Source organism: Pseudophryne corroboree, chromosome 11, assembly GCF_028390025.1.
Source record: "Pseudophryne corroboree isolate aPseCor3 chromosome 11, aPseCor3.hap2, whole genome shotgun sequence".
Lineage (NCBI taxonomy): Eukaryota > Metazoa > Chordata > Amphibia > Anura > Myobatrachidae > Pseudophryne > Pseudophryne corroboree.
In genome coordinates, this window is record NC_086454.1 from 167,644,261 (window position 1) to 167,666,670 (window position 22,410).

A 22,410-nucleotide genomic window follows, 5' to 3' on the forward strand; every position below is an offset into this window, starting at 1 on the left:
TCTCAGTGTGAGAGGCCTTTGAAGTAGACTCCTTGGGGGTTACAGATTTTATCCTAGCTTGGGGATGTTACTATGAGTGACGTGCGGTGGGCACGTCCCTGCTTACTATACAGTATGTTGCTCAAAGCACAGAGCTGAATGAAATCTAAAGTGAAATTAAATAATAAGTTAATAAAAACCTTAGTGCTATAGAGTAAAAGAACATATTATAAGATTTTGCAATGATAAAATATTTCCAAATAAAGGGCCTCATTACGAGTTGATCAGACGAAGATGCTTTTTTCAGCCCGTGAGACAAACTAACCTCCGCCTATGGGGGTTGTTTTTTTTCCCATACCAAGGCTTTGATCACTTGTGCAGGCCTGTTATGGTAAAAAATGTTGTGCAGTTTCTAAGTAGTTCTGGACTTAGGGGGTCATTATGACCCAATCGCAGCGTGTTGTCGTTCGGACAGCTGCAATCGGGTCCCTACTGCACATGTGCGACAGCCGCTATGCACACGCACGGCCATCGACGGGAAACGACGCTGGAACAGAAAAAAGCGATCGCTGCAATGATCGCACGACGATTGACAGGCAGAGGGGGTACCTGGGCATCAACTCACCGCTTGCAGCAGTTTTCGGGGGGGGGGGGTAAGAAAACGCGGGTGTAGTGAGAGAAATGCAGGCGTGTCCAGGACGGGTGTTTGACGTCAGAGCCAGGACCGAACAGGCTGAAAACGTTGCAGCAGGTAAGTAAGTCACCAGCACCCCTGCACTGAGGACACAGCCGGCACTGCCCACACTGCCGGCACCCCTGCACTGGGGATGCTGCCAGCACTCCTGCGCTGAGGACACCTCCTGCACTGCCGACACTGCCGGCACTTTTGCACCGAGGACACTTCCGGCACTCCCACACTGCCTGCACCCCTGACTGCTGACACTTCTGGCACCCCTGCGCTGGGGATACTGCCAGCACTCCTGCACTGAAGACACCTCTCGCACCAAGGACACTTCTGGCACTCCCACACTGCCGACACCCTTGAACTCCTGCACTAAGGACACCTCCAGTACTCCCGCACTGCCGACACTGCCGCTACCCCTGCACTGAGGACACCGCCGGCACTTCCCGCACTGCCGACACTCCTGCACTGGGTATACTGCCAGCATTCCTGCACTGAGGACACCTCCTGCACTGCCGACACTGCCGGCACCCCTGCACAGAGGACACTTCCGGCACTCCCACACTGCTGGCACCCCTGAACTCCTGCAATGAGGACACCGCCCTCACTGCCAGCACTCCTGCAATGAGGACACCTTTTGCACTGCCGACACCCCTGCCGGCACACCTATTGCTAGCACTCATGGACTGAGGACACCTCCCGCACTGCCGGCACTTCTACACCGAGGACACTTCCGGCAACCCCACACTGCCGGCACCCCTGAATTCCTGCAATGAGGACACCTCCCGCACTGTCGACACTGCCGGCACACCTGCACTGGGGATACTGCCAGCACTCCTAGACTGAGGACACCTCCCGCACTGCTGGCACCCCTGCACCGAGGACACTTCCGACACTCCCACACTGCCGACACTGCCAGCACCCCTGAACTCCTGCACTGGGGACACCTCCCACACTGCCAACACTGCTGGAACCCCTGCACCGAGGACACTTCTGGCACTCCCAAACTGCCGACACCCCTGAACTCTTACACTAAGGACACCTCCAGTACTCCCGCACTGCCGACACTGCCGACACCCCTGCACTGAGGACACCACCGGCACTGCCTGCACTGCTGACACTCCTGCACTGGGGATACTGTCAGAATTCCTGCACTAAGGACACCTCCCGCACTGTCGACACTGCCGGCACACCTGCACTGGGGATACTGCCAGCACTCCTAGACTGAGGACACCTCCCGCACTGCTGGCACCCCTGCACCGAGGACACTTCAGACACTCCCACACTGCCGACACTGCCAGCACCCTTGAACTCTTGCACTGAGGACACCTCCCACACTGCCAACACTGCTGGAACCCCTGCACCAAGGACACTTCTGGCACTCCCAAACTGCCGACACCCCTGAACTCCTGCACTAAGGACACCTCCAGTACTCCCGCACTGCCGACACTGCCGACACCCCTGCACTGAGGACACCACCGGCACTGCCTACACTGCTGACACTCCTGCACTGGGGATACTGCCAGAATTCCTGCACTAAGGACACCTCCTGCACTGCCGACACTGCCGGCACCCCTGCACTGAGGACACTTCCGGCACTCCCACAGTGCCGGCACCCCTGAACTCCTGCAATGAGGACACCGCCCTCACTGCTGGCACTCCTGCAATGAGGACACCTTTTGCACTGCCGACACCCCTGCCCTGCCGGCACACCTATTGCTAGCACTCATGGACTGAGGACACCTCCCACACTGCTGGCACTTCTACACCGAGGACACTTCCGGCAACCCCACACTGCCGGCACCCCTGAACTCCTGCAATGAGGACACCTCCCGCACTGTTGACACTGCCGACACCCCCGTTCTGCCGGCACACCTATTGCCAGCACTCCTACACTGAGGACACCTCCCACACTGCCGACACCGCTACCCTGCCGGCACACCTATTGTTAGCTCTCATGGACTGAGGACATCTCCCGTACTGCCGACACTGATGGGACCCCAGCACCGAGGACACTTCCGGTACACCCACATTGCCGACACTGCCAGCACCCCTGAACTCCTGCACTGAGGATACCTCCCACACTGATGGCATCCCTGCACCGAGGACTACATTGTTTGACCAGTAATGAGTGAAGCTGAAGCAATTATATTTTTAAATACATACCATATTTTTTTATTGCAAGGAACAAGAAATGTATAAAAAAAACTTTTAATATTGTAGCTGCATACACTAAAGTTAGAAGCTGAGAAAACTTGTGACAATAACTCGGCATTCAAATCGTATTTTTTATATATAGTGTACAGTACATGAAATATACAGTACAATAGCTGCTGGAAATACAGTATCTAGCAATGACTGTTGCAGGATATACAGTATCTAACAATGGACAGTATTAGGTTAGGCAGAGGCTGTGGTTCAATACATGGCTTTGGGCTGAAATTAGCAGAGTTCCACGTTGGACATCATTATCCCAGGGCTGTACTCTGCGCATCCTTAGCAATGAATTCAAAGTACTCTTAATCTTTGTAATATCACTGTTTATTAGTTGGAATTTCTCCCCACATCGCTTCAGGATATCCTCCTTCAGATTTACCGGTAGCGCCCTTTTTATCTTGTTACCATCAAAGTTCACATTATTAACCCAAGCCAGGTACAGTTGGTGTGGAACATGCTCCTGGAATATGGCTTGGGCATATCGATGAAGATGTCCCTTGCTCAGGGTGAACAGCAATAAATCTGTTTCAGGTGAGATGTTTCTGAGTGGTATGTTTTCCACAGGTCTTCCTGATATCGCTGAAAAATCACTTTGTGTAAGTTGCTCAGGTGTGCTGAACCTGTGTGGCACTCCTGTATCACTATCCCCAGTCCTTCTTACTGTTGGTTGCTGTACTGGTGTTATCGGTGCAGTGGCATCGTTAGTGAAAAGTAAGTCATCTTCCATGCAGACATTGTCAAAATCATTTAAGAATTGTTTGGGATTTTGAGATTCTGTCTCTTTCATTGTAGTACTTTGCTTAGTAATAGCATTCTTCCACTCAACAGCAGCCTCTCGAACAGACTCATGGACAGTGTCCTGAACAACATTTCTAACAGTTTCCACCAAAGCAACACTCATAATGTCCACTTCAGCCCTGAGCTGTGTCCTCATCTCGGCTCTCAATTCTTTTACCTCACCCATCAGCTGACTCACCAACTCAGCACAGGTGCTTGTACAGACACCATCACTGACTCCCATGTACTCAAGTTTCCTACGGGGTCCAAGCGGGGATCTGCTACATGGTAACACTGGTGTGACTGTACGGTTCTCTGGTAAAACGTTGTCTTGCTCCATTATACCAATATCATCCATTAATGGCATAAAATTAGGTGTAGCTGGGTCCATCTGGAAGTTCACTGCTTGCTCCACATCGATGTTGGCTTCCCAGTTTCGAGAAAGAACTGCACACTTTGCCTTTGCAGTTTTTTCCTTGCATTTGGTACATTTTCTTTCCCCACTTTCTGTGGTTTAGTGGTCTTCGGTACCATACTGGCAAGCTTCTTGGAAACACGTCTATTTGGAGATTTGTTATAGAAAGAATTCTTCTTCATTCTGCTGGTCTTTGTTCACAGAAAGCGTAGTACTGTGAAGTCCAATAGGTAACAGACCACTATTTAAACTGTGAACTAATTTGTATACAATCCTGTCTCAAGTTCCCGAAGGTTGTCCTTGAAATGATTGGACAGCTTTATGAGACATCCCACATTCAAACCTGTATGTACTGGTCTGCTCTTATGACCTCCTCCACTTTTCTGCAGTACATAAAATTATACCTACTGTAAACAGTATGTTTGTACACACTACAAGATGACACGCACAATTTCAAAGAGTGTGAGCCAAATCATTGCTAATATGAAGAAGGAGAATAAGAAAATAAGTGAGATAAAACAGTGGCTGCAATACAGTGGTATTGAGGTCAGTTTACCCACGGTTCGTTATCATGCCTTTGAGAGGACTTTACTAAGAATCAACACACCTACAAAATGCACATGGTACGTATAGTCATTTTCAATATCTGTTGTTTCAATTGTTTACTTTACAGTTTCAAAATATATCACTATATTTAATATTATGAAGCCAGGAAATCACATTCTAGTTAAATGACTGCACTTTAATGTAGACATACAGTACATATTAGTGCTTAAAAATATGGTACCAAATAGTATTTCATACACTGATGCAGTATAATGTAATTAAATTACTGACAGTGATTGTGTGACTTTCATCCACTGTTTGCCTCAAAACACAGAAAGAAGGAACAAGAAATTTGGAGACAGTGCATGTGCTACTTTATGAGAATGAGACTGTACAAAAGTCTCAATACAACATCAATTAGCATTAACAAAAGGCAGGGGGGAGGGCAAATGGAGACCTAATTAGTTGTCTGTCTGGGGACAGTGCACTGGGCCTCATGTATGAAGCTTAAAAAGTGATAAAATGCAGAGTGATAAAGTACCAGCCAATCAGCTCCTTACTACCCTGTCACAGACTGTGTTTGAAATATGACAGTTAGGAGCTGATTGGTTGGTGGTTTATCACTCTCCACTTTATCACTTTTTAAGGCTTAGTACATCTTACCAATTGTCTCCAAATTCATTTCTCATTCCCCCTTTGTGTTGAGGCAAACAATAGATGAAAGCAGGGTCTCTTTAAGAGAGCAGGAGGCGCGTGTGATCGCTGACATCACTGGGCTGAAAATTGCTCAGTGCATACACACTGAGTGATTTCCCCCCTGCCCAGCGATGTCAGCGGGGGTGAATGGCTTTCCATAGCAGGACGCTATGGAAAGCCGTCCACCCCACCATTCATTTGCTGGTAATACCAGCAGATGAACGGCTGCCGCCGGCGATGAAATGGAAACACACATCGGCGCTCACCGTTCATCGCCGGGGCATACACACTGGGCGGTTTTGAGCTGAAAGCAGCTCAAAACACCAAAAGGGAGCTGCTTTCAGCTCAAAATCGCTGGAGGAGAGAGCACCGATACACAGAGCTGGATTAAAGGGGGGGGGGAGTACGTACCCCGGGCCCCCCTTTCCAAAGGGCCCCCTGCCACACCACAGATCGGATCTCTCTTCCGATCCAATCTGCGGTGCTGGGCTCCCGGCTCACGTCCTCACTGCATAGGCGGCCGCACAGGTAGGACAGCTGAGCTGAGCGACAGCTCAGCTGTCCAATAATATATGAATGAAGCAGCCAGTCCCTGCAGCCTGCGTGCCCATCCAATGACTGGCTACTTCATTCATACATTATTGGACAGCTGAGCCGTCGCTAAGCTCAGCTGTCCTGTCTGTGTGGCCACTGCTGCAGTGGGGACGGTAGTGCAGGGCAGGTCAGGAGGTCCGCCGTGTGCTGCTTGGGGAGCACATTAAGCTGCTGCATATATATATATATATATATATATATATTAAGCTGCCTTCTTTTTATTAGGGGCTCCACAGTATTAAGAGCCACAGGCCCCCCATGGTCTTAATCCGGCTCTGCCGATACACATACAGTACGATACACCCTTGTCATTTGTTTTTATTTAAACTCTTTGACAATACTGTATTCTTGCTGAATTGGCATAGATATACTATAGATAGTACTTTACATTTTGATTATAATCTCTAATTTTTCATCGACTGTACTTTAGGAGAGTCAAGAAAATAGTAGATGAGCTGACTGCTGATAATGATGAGCTTACTGCCATAGAACTCCGTCGTATTCTGCAAGCTGAGTATGGCCTTGACATCTCCTGTAGTAGCATAAAAAGAATGCGGAGGCAACTTGGTTGAACTTATGCCGGTGCTAGGTACTGTACAGTAAATTGAAATTTCAATTACAATTATAATACAATTTCTATACAGTTTGTATACAGTGCGGTAAACTAATTACATCTCTGAAATCAGCATCTGATTTTTCTTTAACATTATCTTAGTTTGGACGCTCAATTATCCTATTTCCACTGTAAAATGTATCCCATTTTACATTCCTTTCACAGGATGACTCACATGATTAGAGATGTTAACAAGGAAAAGAGAGTTCAACAGGCTCGTCAATGGATTGCTATTGGAGAAAATTTTGACAATGTCATATTTACAGATGAAACTTCTGTAGCACTTGAGAGGTTTGCAAGGAGGTCCTTCCGCAAACGTGGCCATTTATCATTTAAGCCATCTCCAAAGTACCCATTAAAAGTACATGTGTGGGGTGGTATCTCCCGCAGAGGCCCAGGACCAATTTTAATTTTTGAAGGTACATATAAAGTACAGTAGTAATGTACATTACTATGTTGTTTTTCAATATTTTCTATTTAGAACTACTGTCCAGTGACTACTGTAAGTCTATGGACTATGAGAAAAGGATTTACTGGTAGGTATATAAAATCCTGTTTTTTTTATTGTTCTACGTCAGGTATCATGGATAAAACATTCTTCCAGTCCATGATCATTAATGATACTTTAGTGCCGTATGTAAGAAAGTATTGGTCATCTGGACATCGAATGTTCCAGGACAATGATCCAAAACATAGTGCTTCGGCCAAATTCATAGAGGAAAAAGGCATCATTTGGCAACGCACACCACCAGAGTAAGTACAGTTATGCCCTGTAGACTGATGCTTCCTGTAAAGCATGAAATGCCAAATATTCCATTTTTAAATTCTCTCCCTTTATTTACTTTTCACAGATCACCGGACATGAATCCTATCGAGCTAGTGTGGTCTCAAATGAAAAGTTATATTCGTTCTCAATGTAAGCCAAGGACAAAAGAGCAACTGATTGATGGCATCAATACATTTTGGAAAAACGTACTTACATTGGAGACCTGTAATAATTATGTAGACCATTTATTTTCTGTGCTGCCAGTGATTATAGAAAGAAATGGACAAGCCAGCTGCATGTAATTGGAATGGATCATATTGTCGACAAAAAGAAGGTCAACAGTCATTAGGTCGACCAATATTGGTCGACATGCCATATGTCGACACATCAAAAAAGACAGTACGCAAACGAATAATGCATAGAATTTGCATAAAGGGCCCTTTACCTATCGTACTCATCCTTTCTGCAAATGCTTGAAATATCAAAATTAGACTACCTGCTTAAATTAATTAATTTGTTATATTTTATCTGTAACATGTACTTCACCCTAGTATTACATTTGTTATGCAATCTTGAAAATTGTTTTAAAAAAAAAAGTAGTCACCTCTGCAACACTGTATACTGTAATTGTGTATGGATTGTACAAAGCATCCAAGCGATTGCATTCACTTTTGTCTAACTTACAGTATATTTATACTATTTAGTTGGAATTATTTTATCATTGCAAAGTCTTATAATATGTTCCGTTACCTTGTAGCACTATTAGGTTTTAATTAACTTATTCTTTAATGTCACTTTAGACTTCATTCACCTCTGTGCTCTGAGTAACAAATAACTCCAATTTTTGCATTAATAAACTGAGGCTCTGAATTGCTAAAAGTTCACTGTTTATTTCAAATTCCAGGACAGCAGCCCTTCCCCCACCCAGAATACATGTTACTGTGCTGTATCTCTATTCCCCAAGGAATCTACTTCAAAGGCCTCTCACACTGAGATTTTCACACCTACACAATTAAGAACTGGACTCTAAAGCTGGCAATACTGTACATCAGAATGACCTGAATACGATCACACACACATAGCGATTTGGGCTGCTTTTCTAATTGATTTGCTGAGTCACTTAGAAATACAGCACAAATCGCTATGTGTGTATGGACTATAGCGATAGTGATGTGCATCCCTGCATGCTTGAAAGATCTAGTCATCACCCATGTTTTCTCTATTGCAAACACGGGCAGTGACAGATCGCTCAGCACACATCGCTGGTGCAGCTCTGTGTGCTGAGTGATCTTGCTGAGCCCGTGTGATCACCGATATCGCTGGGCAAAAAACCACTCAGCGCATACATACTGAGTGATTTTCCGCCTGCCCAGCGATGTCAGCGGGAGTGAATGGTTTTGCATAGCAGGACGCTTCCTGCTGAGGTGTCCTCAGTGCAGGAGTGCTGGCAGTATCCCCAGTGTAGGAGTGTCGGCAGTGCGGGAGGTGTCCTCCTTGCAGGAGTTCAGGGGTGCTGGCAGTGCGGGCAGTGTCAACGGTGTCCTTAGTGCCAGGGTGCCGGCAGTGCGGGAGTACTGGAGGTGTCTTTAGTGCAGGAGTTCAGGGGTGTCGGCAGCATGGGAGTGCCAGAAATGTCCTCGGTGCTGGGGTGCCATCAGTGTTGGCAGTGAGGGAGGTGTCCTCAGAGCAGGAGTTCAGGGGTGCCGGCAGTGTCGGCAGTGCAGGAGGTGTTCCTAATGTAGGAGTTCAAGGGTGCTGGCAGTGCCGGCGGTGTCCACAGTGCTGGGGTGCCGGCAGTGTTGGCAGTTCGTGAGTACTGGAGGTGTCCTTAGTGAAGGAGTTCAGGGGTGTTGGCAGTGTGGGAGTGCCAGAAGTGTCCTCGGTGCAGGGGTGCCAGCAGTGTTGACAGTGTGGGAGGTGTCCTCAGTGCAAGAGTTCAGGGGTGCCGGCAGTGTCGGCAGTGCAGGAGGTGTCCTCCTTGCAGGAGTTCAGGGGTGCTGCCAGTGCAGGCAGTGCAGGCAGTGCCGGCGGTGTCCTCAGTGCAGGGGTGCCGGCAGTGTTGACAGTGCGGGAGTTCTGGAAGTGTCGTTAGTGCAGTAGTTCAGGGGTCCTGGCAGTGTCGGCAGTGCGGGAGTACTGGAGGTGTCTTTAGTGCAGGAGTTCAGAGGTTTCGGCAGTTTTGGAGTGCCAGATGTGTCCTTGGTGCAGGGGTGCCAGCAGTGTTGGCAGTGTAGGAGGTGTCCTCAGTGCAGGAGTTCAGGGGTGCCGGCAGTGTCGGCAGGGCAGGAGGTGTCCTCCTTGCAGGAGTTCAAGGGTGCTGGCAGTGCTGGCGGTGTCCTCAGTGCAGGGGTGCCGGCAGTGTCAGCAGTGCGGGAGTACTGGAGGTGTCCTTAGTGCAGGAGTTCAGGGGTGTCAGCAGTGTGGGAGTGCCAGAAGTGTCCTCGGTGCTGGAGTTCAGGGGTGCCGGCAGTGTAGGCAGTGCAGGAGGTGTCCTCCTTGCAGGAGTTCAGGGGTGCTGGCAGTGCTGGAGGTGTCCTCAGTGCAGGGGTGCCAGCAGTGTCGGCAGTGCGGGAGTACTGGAGGTGTCCTTGGTGCAGGAGTTCAGGGGTGTTGGCAGTGTGGGAGTGCCAGAAGTGTCCTCGGTGCAGGGGTGCCAGCAGTGTTGACAGTGTGGGAGGTGTCCTCAGTGCAAGAGTTCAGGGGTGCCGGCAGTGTCGGCAGTGCAGGAGGTGTCCTCCTTTTCAGGAGTTCAGGTATGATGGCAGTCCCGGCAGTGTCGGCAGTGCAGGAGGTGTCCTCCTTGCAGGAGTTCAGGGGTGTTGGAAGTGTGGGCAGTGCCGGCGGTGTCCTCAGTGCAGGGGTGCCAGCAGTGTTGACAGTGTGGGAGTACTGGAGGTGTCCTTAGTGCAGGAGTTCAGGGGTCCTGTTAGTGTCGGCAGTGAGGGAGTACTGGAGGTGTCCTTAAGCTGGCCATACATCAGGACGATATCTTTCCAACCAGCCAACTAGTTGGCTGGTTGGAAAGATAATGTGGCAGTGTGTTGGAGCAAACGATTATCAGCCGTTTGCTCCCACACGCTGAAAAACGGACAGAAACGGTCTGTCCAACTAGTTGGGAAAATCAAACCTGTTTGATTTTCCCAACTAATCGTTCAGGTGTAGGGGAAACTTTCCCCCCAACTGAATGATAAGTAGGCGGACACTGCCTGCTAGTGTCCGCCTACTGCGCCGGCAGCATGAAAAGCTCCCCCCCCCCGTTACCTGTGACAGCGGGCTGTGCAGTGCGGGGCCTGGAAAGGGGGCAGAGCTACGGCGGCACGAGGGGGCGGAGCTACATGGGATAGAGGGGCGGAGCTACACGGGACCAGACAGCTTTGCAGTGATGGCCAGCCATACTTGGTAAGTGGAGAGTGAGAGAGAAGTGTGTGTGTGTGTGTGTGTGTGTGCGCGCATGGTGGGGGGTGTCTTTGTATATATGTGTGAATTGTGTGTGTGAGGTATGTCTGTGTGTGCGTGCTTTATGGACGCCACTGCTGGGGGGGGGGCATTACATGCAAGGACGCTACTACTATAGGGGGGGCATTACGTATAAGGACGCTACTATTGCTGGGGGAGGGCATTACATATAACGACACTACTGCTGGGGGGGCATTATGTATAAGGATGCTACTATTACTGGGGGGGCATTACCTATAACAATGCTGCTACTACTTGGGGGGGCATTATGTATAAGAACGCTACTACTACAGGGGGGCATTACATATAACGATGCTACTACTACTGGGGGGGCATTATGTATAAGGAGGCTACTAATACTGGGGGGGCATTACATATAAGGACGCTACTACTGGGGGGCATTATGTATAAGGACGGTGCTACTACTACTGGGAGGGCATTACATGTAAGGATGCTACTTCTACTGGGGGGGGCATTATGTATAAGGACGCTGGATCAGGTGAGTATAATTATCTATTATTTATTTTCAGGTACCCGTGGATTCTACTTGGAGAAGAGGACCGACTGCTTCGTGTCAACATATGTAAGTATGTGTGTGTCGACATGTGTGAAATAAAGTTTTACTGTCACGGTGTGTGTCTCCTGTTTTTATTTGGGTATTTTTTTTCCATTAGAACTACAGGTACCAGCGGGCACGTTTTTCTCCCGCATGCTGGTACTTGTGGTTCTCCAAGTACCAGCTTGCGGGGGAGGCTTGCTGGGACTTGTAGTACTACTGGAAAAAACAATATTCTTTCAATTTTCTCAAGGCTATCAGCCCCCCATCTGCAGCCTTTGGATGGGGGGGACAGCCTCGGGCTTCACCCCTGGCCCTTGGGTGGCTGGGGGTTGGACCCCTTGATTGAAGGGGTCCCCACTCCCCCAGGGTACCCCGGCCAGGGGTGACTAGTTGGATATTTAATGCCACGGCCGCAGGGCACTGTATAAAAGTGACCCCCGGCTGTGGCATTATCTGTCCAGCTAGTGGAGCCCGATGCTGGTGTAAAAAATACGGGGGACCCCTACTCTTTTTGTCCCCCGTATTTTTTGCACCAGCACCAGGCGCAGAGCCCGGTGCTGGTTTTAAAAATACGGGGGATCCCCTGTCCGTTTTCCCCCCGGATTTTTAGAACCAGGACCGGCTCGAAGAGCCCGAGGCTGGTTATGCTTTGGAGGGGGGACCCCACGCAATTTTTTGGGGTTTTTTTCCCATTCCATTAAAAAAAAATATATATATATATAATAATAATCTTTTTAAAAATATATAAATAATACTTGTGCCTCCAAAAAAGAGGGCACCAGGCAAGCTGTACATTTTACTACATTGGGAGTGCCGAATATCTACATCATATATATTATATATATATATATATATATATATTTGCCTTGGCAGCCCAACCATGCTGGTATCCATAGTTCAGTATAAAAATAAGTAAATCTAATAAATGTATGGTGGTGAAAGAAAAGCCCAGTTTCACTGAAAAAAAGACAATTCTGCATGTTTTGAAATTAAAAAACAAAACAAAACTGAAGAACTGTAGGCAGGCACTGTCCGCCTTCTTCGGTGACATCACAAGTTGGACAGAAGTTGGAAGGTTGGTTGGTCTGATGAAAAGTTGGTTAGATGTGTGGAGCACTGGTAAAAAGTTGGTGAGATGTGTGGGGCACTGTTTTAGTTGAACAGACAAGTTGGATGGTTGGAAGTTTGGAGTGTTGGAGAAAAGTTGGTCTGATGTATGGCTAGCATTAGTGCAGGAGTTCAGAGGTGTCGGCTGTGTGGGAGTGCAGCAGGTGTCCTCCTTGCAGAAGTTCAGGGGTGCCGGCAGTGTCAGCAGTGCAGGAGGTGTCCTCCTTGCAGGAGTTCAGGGGTGCTGTCAGTGTCGGCAGTGCGGGAGTACTGGAGGTGTCCTTAGTGCAGGAGTTCAGAGGTGTCGGCAGTGTGGGAGTGCCAGATGTGTCCTCGGTGAAGGGATGCCAGCAGTGTTGGCAGTGTGAGAGGTGTCCTCAGTGCAGGAGTTCAGGGGTGCTGGCAGTGTCAGCAGTGCGGTAGTACTGGAGGTGTCCTTAGTGCAGGAGTTCAGAGGTGTCGGCAGTGTTGGAGTGCCAGACGTGTCCTCGGTGCAGGGATGCCAGCAGTGTTGGCAGTGTGGGAGGTGTCCTCAGTGCAGGAGTTTAGGGGCGCCGGCAGTGCGGGCAGTGTCCTCAGTGCAGGGGTGCTGGCAGTGTGGGCAGTTCAGGAGTACTGGAGGTGTCCTTAGTGCAGGAGTTCAGGAGTGTCGGCAGTGTGGGAGTGCCAGAAGTGTCCTCGGTGAAGGAGTTCAGGGGTGTCGGCATTGTCGGCAGTGTGGGAGGTGTCCTCCTTGCAGTAGTTATGGGGTGCTGGCAGTGCGGGAGTGCCTGAAGTGTCCACGGTACCATCAACCAAGTGCAAGGAGGACATCTCCCGCACTACTGACACTCCTGCACTGGGGATACTGCCAGCCCTCCTGCACTGTTTACACCACCTACACCTCTGCACCGAGGACACTACTGGCACTCCCACATGTATTGGAGATATATTAATACTTCACAATTAGCTGCCGCTGCTGATATTCCCGTGTGCCTGATGGATAAATTGCCCTGCACATATGGATGTCCATGTTGCTGCCCACAGTGCTGTTGGTGGCTAGAGGTGGGAGGAGAAGCCACTGACATCCTTGATTCTGCTGACAGGAAGTCTGACCCGGTCACATGCTCGTTGCCAGGGGTTACATGCTCGTTGCCAGGGGTTACATATGCTTTTTGCCATAGGGGTTATATGCTTAGAGCCAGGGGGTTACATGCTCATTCTGGGTAGCGCTGGGTAATGGTCTAGTAATACCCCTGGCATCTGTCTCCTATAAGGGCCGTCTTCCATGCTGTCTGCATGGAATCTGCAGCTTCCAGTAGTAGGTAGAGCCTAAGCATCTGTTGTGCCGGTACTGCGCCCCCCCAGGACTCAGCTATCCAGGCTGCAGCCTTATGGCTGATCAGGCCCTGGGTCTCATGTTTCTTCACCCACTTGTATGGCAGGCAGAGCACCCACTGACTTATGGAGCACAGCCCAAGCACAGGACTGATTTGTGGCAGACAGGCACTGCACCCACTTGTATGGCAGACAGAGCACCCAGTGACTTATTACGGCAACACAGCCTCAGCGCTGGACCGATTTGTGGCAGAGAGACGCAGCACCCACTTGTATGGTAGACACTGTCGATCTTCAGACCGGATCCCAGTGAAATATATGTGGTATTGAAATACCAAAAATTCTCTCTACTCGCACCTTAACCACCAAACAATTGCAAAAAATGACAAGTATCAATAGTGCCTTTTAGTTAGTATCATAATTTCTATATTGAATCTCTGTGTGGAGTTTGTATGAACTCTTCATCAGCACATTATCAATCACAAGGGAAAAGATTTTTTTAAACATATAGGCAACATTGAGCCAGGTACATGTTGGAAGTTAGTATGAGAGATGTATTGGAAAAATATTAATACTTCACAATTAGCTGCTGCAGCTGATATTCCCGTGTGCATGATGGATAAATTGCCCTGCACATATGGCTCATGGGGGTCATTCTGACCCGATCGCTGCTGCTGACCAGCCGCTGTGGGCCGTGTAGTAATGAGTAGCTCCCGGCCAGCACGCTAAAGCTGCGCTGGCCGGGAGCTACTTCTGAAGTACAAAAGCATTGCCGCTGTGCAATACTTTTGCACTTCTGCAGGGGGGGGGCGTAACTGACCTGCAGGGCGGACTGGCCCTGTGCTGGGCATCCCCTGCATGTCTCTGTTCCTGATCGTAGCCCTGCAAAATTTTGCAGGGCTACGATCAACTCGGAATGACCCCCCCATAGCTGCAATTTTGTTAGCAGATAGGCAAAACCATGGGGGTCATGCAGGCCTGATTGCACGCTAGGTTGTTTTGCTGAGCTGCGATCAGGACATAACTGCGCATGTGTGTGCCCCGCAATACGCAGGCGCATCGCACAGGTACAAAGTGGATCGTTGCTGAGCAATGGATTTAATGAAGAATCCATTCGCACAGACAATCGCAAGGAGATTGACTGGAAGAAAACATTTGTGGATGTCAACTGACCGTTTTCTGGGAGTGTTTGGAAAAACGCAGGTGTGTCTATGCGTTTGCAGGGTGGGTGTCTGATGTAAATTCGGGGCAAACACTTTAGCCTGTTCGTGTCCGGAATTGACGTCAGACACCTGCCCTGCAAACGCTTGGACACGCCTGCGTTTTTCCAAACACTCCCAGAAAGCGTTCAGTTGCCACCCACAAATGCCCTCTTCCTGTCAATCTCCTTGCGATCTGCTGTGCGAATCGATTCTTCGTTAAATCCATTGCTCAGCAATGATCCGCTTTGTACCCGTACGACGCACATGCGCATTGAGGTGCATACGCATGTGCAGTTTCGACCTGATCGCAATGCTGCAAAACAACCTAGCGTGCGATCATTTCGGAATGACCCCCATGGTTTTGCCCATTTGCAAATAAAATGCTGCTAGAATCAGGTCTGAACTACTCCCTCTAGAATCTCTTTATCAGACTTTCTGCTTGCTCAGTTTCTGAAAATGCCACCTGCTGTCTGAAAAGTGGTACTGCACTATATTTCAGATGAGATACACATGGCTTGCCGTGTATATCTTAAGAGGAAAGCTTATCTCGTGCCATGAACGGCAGGCCATGATACTTTTTTCAGAAAGGTAATAGTGGACACATCTGTAGTTATAGAAATGTATGTAATTATATGAATTTTACTATATAACCAAAATAAGCATTGATGTAAATATATGTACAAAAATTGCAATAAAATGTGTCTTCTAAGAATCTAACATTTTAGAAAAAAATATTTAGCTCTCCCTCATGAATTAAGTTTCTTGGTGTATTGGTAACCACTCTGATCTTTGAATCCAGTGATCTGTATTTAAATCTTGGTAGGTCCTATTGGTTTTTTGTAAGTACCGTTCAGTTTATATTTCTCTGAGAGTACATTCTAATAAAAACTGTTTAAATGCTTCCTCATGAATGAGGTTTCCTGGTGTATTTGTAACCATTTTGGACTCTGAATCCATGATTTGTATTTACATCTTGGTAGGTCCTATTGTTTTTTTGTAAGTATTATGCAGTTCATATCTCTGAGAAAGAAAATATCTATAAATTGCATAAATTAAGAATCATACACACTGAGAGACAGGTTTATCGGTAATATAATTCCAATAAAATGTAACCTCTAAGAATCTTACACTGTGAAAACATTTTTTACATGCCACCATATGAATGAGCTTTCATGGTGTACTGTTAACAATTCTGGACTCTGAAACTAATAATCTGTATATACAAATTGGTAGGTCCTAATGGTTTTATTTGTAAATACAATGTAGTACATATCTCTCTGAATGAATATTTCTGTATCTTGTAGAAATAAAGATCTTACACTATGAGAGAAAGTTTTATATGTGTTATTAGAAGGGAGATTCCATGGTGCTATGGTTAGCACTCTGTACTCTGAATCCAGTAAATTGAGTTCAAATCTCGGTGGGACCAGGTGCATTTTAGTACCTTCAGTTTAAGTCCTTGATTGACAAAAACTTTTCTTTTTTATACATATAATACATTTTTTTTAAATCACTGATTATTGTAAAAATGTACTAAAATCTAAAAAAAAGGTAGTTATAGAAATGTTTGTAATTATATGAATTTTACTGTGTAATCCAAATAAGCATTGATGTTAATATATGTACAATAACTTCAATAAAATGTGTCTTCTAAGAATCTAACATTTTAGAAAAAAATGTTTAGATGTACTCTAATGAATGTGGTTTCTTGGTGTATTGGTAACCACTCAACTCTGATCTTTGAATACAGTGATCTGTATTTAAATCTTGGTAGGTCCTATTGGTTTTTTGTAAGTACCATTCAGTTCATATCTCTCTGAGAGTACATTCTTATAAAAATATTTAGATGCTCCCTAATGGATGAGGTTTCATGGTATATTGGTAAACATTTTGGACTCTGAATCCATGATTTAGATTTACATCTTGGTAGGTTCTATTGGTTTTGTTGTAAGTACAATACAGTTAATATCTCTGAGAAAGAAAATATCTATAAATTGCATAAATTAAGAATCTTACACACTGAGAGACAGGTTTATCTGTCATTTAATTCCAATAAAATGTATCCACTAAGAATCTTATACTCTGACAAAAAATGTACATGCTACCATATGAATGAGGTTTCATTGTGTACTGTTAACAATTCTGGACTCTGAAACCTATAATCTGTATAAAAATTTGGTAGGTCCTAATGGCTTTTTTTTTGTAAATACAATGTAATACTTATCTCTCTGATTATTATTCCTATAACTTGTAGAAAATAAGATCTCACACTCTAAGAGAAAGTTGTATAGGTTGTGTTAGAAGAGAGGTTCCATGGTGTAATGGTTAGCACTCTGGACTCTGAATCCAGCGATCCGAGTTCAAATCTCGGTGGGAGCTGATGTGTTTTAGTACCTTCAGTTTAAGTTCTTGATTGACAGAAAGTCTTCTTTTTCATACATATAATAATTTTTTTAAATCACTGATTTTTGTAAATATGTACGAAAAGCTAAAAAAGGTAGTTATAGAAATGTATGTAATTATATGAATTTTACTATATAACCCAAATAAGCGTTGACGTAAATATATGTACAATAATTGCAATAAAATGTGTCTTCTAAGAATCTAACATTTTAGAAAAAAATGTTTAGTTCTCCCTCATGAATGAAGTTTCTTGGTGTATTGGTAACCACTCTGATCTTTGAATCCAGTGATCTGTATTTAAATCTTGGTAGGTCCTATAGTTTTTTTGTAAGTACCGTTCAGTTTATATTTCTCTGAGAGTACATTCTAATAAAAACTGTTTAAATGCTTCCTCATGAATGAGGTTTCCTTGTGTATTTGTAACCATTTTGGACTCTGAATCCATGATTTGTATTTACATCTTGGTAGGTCCTATTGTTTTTTTGTAAGTATTATGCAGTTCATATCTCTGAGAAAGAAAATATCTATAAATTGCATAAATTAAGAATCACACACTGAGAGACAGGTTTATCTGTAATATAATTCCAATAAAATGTAACCTCTAAGAATCTTACACTGTGAGAATTTTTTTTACATGCCACCATATGAATGAGCTTTCATGGTGTACTGTTAACAATTCTGGACTCTGAAACCAATAATCTGTATATACAAATTGGTAGGTCCTAATGATTTTATTTGTAAATACAATGTAGTACATATCTCTCTGAATGAATATTTCTGTATCTTGTAGAAATTAAGATCTTACACTCTGAGAGAAAGTTTTATATGTATTATTAGAAGGGAGATTCCATGGTGTTATGGTTAGCACTCTGTACTCTGAATCCAGTAAATTGAGTTCAAATCTCAGTGGGACCAGATGCATTTTAGTACCTCCAGTTTAAGTCCTTGATTGACAAAAACATTTCTTTTTTATACATATAATACATTTTTTTAAATCACTGATTATTGTAAAAATGTACTAAAATCTAAAAAAGGTAGTTATAGAAATGTTTGTAATTATATGAATTTACTGTGTAATCCAAATAAGCATTGATGTTAATATATGTACAATAAGTTCAATAAAATGTGTCTTCTAAGAATCTAACATTTTAGAAAAAAATGTTTAGATGTTCCCTAATGAATGTGGTTTCTTGGTGTATTGGTAACCACTCCACTCTGATCTTTGAATACAGTGATCTGTATTTAAATCTTGGTAGGTCCTATTGGTTTTTTGTAAGTACCATTCAGTTCATATCTCTCTGAGAGTACATTCTTATAAAAATATTTAGATGCTCCCTAATGGATGAGGTTTCATGGTGTATTGGTAAACATTTTGGACTCTGAATCCATGATCTATATTTACATCTTGGTAGGTTCTATTGGTTTTGTTGTAAGTACAATACAGTTAATATCTCTGAGAAAGAAAATATCTATAAATTGCATAAATTAAGATTCTTACACACTGAGAGACAGGTTTATCTGTCATTTAATTCCAATAAAATGTATCCACTAAGAATCTTATACTGTGACAAAAAATGTACATGCTACCATATGAATGAGGTTTCATTGTGTACTGTTAACAATTCTGGACTCTGAAACCTATAATCTGTATAAAAATTTGGTAGGTCCTATTGGCTTTTTTGTAAATACAATGTAATATTTATCTCTCTGATTATTATTCCTGTAACTTGTAGAAAATAAGATCTCACACTCTAAGAGAAAGTTGTATATGTGGTGTTAGAAGAGAGGTTCCATGGTGTAATGGTTAGCACTCTGGACTTTGAATCTAGTGATCCGAGTTCCAATCTCAGTGGGACCTGATGTGTTTTAGTACCTTCAGTTTAAGTTCTTGATTGACAGAAAGTCTTCTTTTTCATACATATAATAATTGTTTTAAATCACTGATTTTTGTAAATATGTACAAAAAGGTAGTTATAGAAATGTATGTAATTAAATGAATTTTACTATATAACCCAAATAAGCGTTGATGTAAATATATGTACAATAATTGCAATAAAATGTGTCTTCTAAGAATCTAACATTTTAGAAAAAAATGTTTAGCTCTCCTTCATGAATGAAGTTTCTTGGTGTATTGGTAACCACTCTGATCTTTGAATCCAGTGATCTGTATTTAAATCTTGGTAGGTCCTATTGGTTTTTTGTAAGTACCGTTCAGTTTATATTTCTCTGAGAGTACATTCTAATAAAAACTGTTTAAATGCTTCCTCATGAATGAGGTTTCCTTGTGTATTTGTAACCATTTTGGACTCTGAATCCATGATTTGTATTTACATCTTGGTAGGTCCTATTGTTTTTTTGTAAGTATTATGCAGTTCATATCTCTGAGAAAGAAAATATCTATAAATTGCATAAATTAAGAATCACACACTGAGAGACAGGTTTATCTGTAATATAATTCCAATAAAATGTAACCTCTAAGAATCTTACACTGTGAGAAAATTTTTTACATGCCACCATATAAATGAGCGTTCATGGTGTACTGTTAACAATTCTGGACTCTGAAACTAATAATCTGTATATACAAATTGGTAGGTCCTAATGGTTTTATTTGTAAATACAATGTAGTACATATTTCTCTGAATGAATATTTCTGTATCTTGTAGAAATAAAGATCTTACACTCTGAGAGAAAGTTTTATATGTGTTATTAGAAGGGAGATTCCATGGTGTTATGGTTTGCACTCTGTACTCTGAATCCAGTAAATTGAGTTCAAATCTTGGTGGGACCAGGTGCATTTTAGTACCTTCAGTTTAAGTCCTTGATTGACAAAAACTTTTCTTTTTTATAAATATAATATTTTTTTTTAAATCACTGATTATTGTAAAAATGTACTAAAATCTAAAAAAAAGGTAGTTATAGAAATGTTTGTAATTATATGAATTTTACTGTGTAATCCAAATAAGCATTGATGTTAATATATGTACAATAACTTCAATAAAATGTGTCTTCTAAGAATCTAACATTTAAAAAAAAAATGTTTAGATGTTCCCTAATGAATGTGGTTTCTTGGTGTATTGGTAACCACTCCACTCTGATCTTTGAATACAGTGATCTGTATTTAAATCTTGGTAGGTCCTATTGGTTTTTTGTAAGTACCATTCAGTTCATATCTCTCTGAGAGTACATTCTTATAAAAATATTTAGATGCTCCCTAATGGATGAGGTTTCATGGTGTATTGGTAAACATTTTGGACTCTGAACCCATGATCTATATTTACATCTTGGAAGGTTCTATTGGTTTTGTTGTAAGTACAATACAGTTAATATCTCTGAGAAAGAAAATATCTATAAATTGCATAAATTAAGAATCTTACACACTGAGAGACAGGTTTATCTGTCATTTAATTCCAATAAAATGTATCCACTAAGAATCTTATACTCTGACAAAAAATGTACATGCTACCATATGAATGAGGTTTCATTGTGTACTGTTAACAATTCTGGACTCTGAAACCTATAATCTGTATAAAAATTTGGTAGGTCCTAATGGCTCTTTTTTGTAAATACAATGTAATACTTATCTCTCTGATTATTATTCCTGTAACTTGTAGAAAATAAGATCTCACACTCTAAGAGAAAGTTGTATATGTGGTGTTAGAAGAGAGGTACCATGGTGTAATGGTTAGCACTCTGGACTCAGAATCCAGCGATCCGAATTCAAATCTCGGTGGGACCTGATGTGTTTTAGTACCTTCAGTTTAAGTTCTTGATAGACAGAAAGTCTTCTTTTTCATACATATAATCATTTTTTTAAATCACTGATTTTTGTAAATATGTACGAAAAGCTAAAAAAGGTAGTTATAGAAATGTATGTAATTATATGAATTTTACTATATAACCCAAATAAGCGTTGATGTAAATATATGTACAATAATTGCAATAAAATGTGTCTTCTAAGAATCTAACATTTTAGAAAAAAATGTTTAGCGCTCCCTCGTGAATGAGGTTTCTTGGTGTATTGGTAACCACTCTGATCTTTGAATCCAGTGATCTGTATTTAAATCTTGGTAGGTCCTATTGGTTTTTTGTAAGTACCGTTAAGTGTATATTTATCTGAGAGTACATTCTAATAAAAACTGTTTAAATGCTTCCTTTATGAATGAGGTTTCCTGGTGTATTTGTAACCATTTTGGACTCTGAATCCATGATTTGTATTTACATCTTGGTAGGTCCTATTGTTTTTTTGAAAGTATTATGCAGTTCATATCTCTGAGAAAGAAAATATCTATAAATTGCATAAATGAAGAATCATACACACTGAGAGACAGGTTTATCTGTAATATAATTCCAATAAAATGTAACCTCTAAGAATCTTACACTGTGAGAAATTTTTTTACATGCCACCATATGAACGAGCTTTCATGGTGTACTGTTAAAAATTCTGGACTCTGAAACCAATAATCTGTATATACAAATTGGTAGGTCCTAATGGTTTTATTTGTAAATACAATGTAGTACATATCTCTCTGAATGAATATTTCTGTATCTTGTAGAAATTAAGATCTTACACTCTGAGAGAAAGTTTTATATGTGTTATTAGAAGGGAGATTCCATGGTGTTATGGTTAGCACTCTGTACTCTGAATCCAGTAAATTGAGTAAAAATCTCGGTGGGACCAGGTGCATTTTAGTACCTTCAGATTAAGTCATTGATTGACAAAAACTTTTCTTTTTTATACATAAAATAATTTTTTTTTAAATCACTGATTATTGTAAAAATGTACTAAAATCTAAATAAAAGGTAGTAATAGAAATGTTTGTAATTATATAAATTTTACTGTGTAATCCAAATAAGCATTGATGTTAATATATGTACAATAACTTCAATAAAATGTGTCTTCTAAGAATCTAACATTTTAGAAAAAAATGTTTAGATGTTCCCTAATGAATGTGGTTTCTTGGTGTATTGGTAACCACTCCACTCTGATCTTTGAATACAGTGATCTATATTTAAATCTTGGTAGGTTCTATTGGTTTTTTGTAAGTACCATTCAGTTCATATCTCTCTGAGAGTACATTATT

At 43.1% G+C, this 22,410-nt stretch overlaps 1 non-coding gene across 1 annotated transcript; it reads left to right on the forward strand.

Moving 5' to 3' along the window:
• Positions 1–17,233: 17,233 nt before the first annotated feature.
• Positions 17,234–17,305, forward strand: TRNAQ-CUG (transfer RNA glutamine (anticodon CUG)). Its single transcript has one exon. It is a non-coding gene; the product is annotated as a tRNA-Gln (tRNA).
• The last annotated feature ends 5,105 nt before the right edge of the window (positions 17,306–22,410 follow it).